General features: G+C 39.9%; 1 non-coding gene across 1 annotated transcript; it reads right to left on the reverse strand.

Moving 5' to 3' along the window:
- Positions 1-215: 215 nt before the first annotated feature.
- On the reverse strand, positions 216-349 carry LOC127563655 (U11 spliceosomal RNA). The gene has a single exon (XR_007954093.1). It is a non-coding gene; the product is annotated as a U11 spliceosomal RNA (small nuclear RNA).
- Between the last annotated feature and the right edge of the window lie 326 nt (positions 350-675).

Genomic DNA, 675 nt, shown 5'->3' on the forward strand with positions numbered 1-675 from the left:
TCTGAGCCTGTGTATGAGATGTCCAACAGCAGCAAGTTAACAACTTTGCCCCTCATATTTCACAATTAATCCATAGACCTAGCATGGACTCAGGGAGTAACTTGAACTTAGGGGGTGTGATACAGGGTGAGATTTAGTGTCAGGTGGGAAGCTATGTTCTAGGCAAGGAAAAATAAAAGTAAGTATCTTTTATTATTATTATTATTATTATTATTAAGGAAACCAGGATCACCAGCTGCCCAGAAAACAAAAAGTGTGCTTCCAAAATCTTGATGTAGATTTTGCATGAAAAATGACCAAAGATAACCGCATTGCTCCACATGTGCCATGCACGACAAAAGCCCCTTTTTGAACAGTATCCTTTTGGTTCTAGCCCCTAGAGTAGAATAAAGTCTCAAATCTAGTTGCAGTTTAATTGGAAGCCTACAGCTGAATCTCCAGGGCAGGGAGTTCAGAACAAAGAGGAAACTGCATTTCTGTTGCTCTGAAACTATAGAAACTTCCACTTGGCTGACAGTGGCTGCAGACAAAAGCAATATACTTGATCTCCATCTAGGGGCAAGCCTGAAGTTGTATTGCTCAGATCTGAAAGGACTTCAGGAATTTGTAAAACTCAGACAAGGAAGAAAATGATCGAATTTTGCCTTGGATAGGACTACTTTTGAGATACTGAAA

This window comes from Antechinus flavipes, chromosome 4, assembly GCF_016432865.1.
Source record: "Antechinus flavipes isolate AdamAnt ecotype Samford, QLD, Australia chromosome 4, AdamAnt_v2, whole genome shotgun sequence".
NCBI classification, from domain to species: domain Eukaryota; kingdom Metazoa; phylum Chordata; class Mammalia; order Dasyuromorphia; family Dasyuridae; genus Antechinus; species Antechinus flavipes.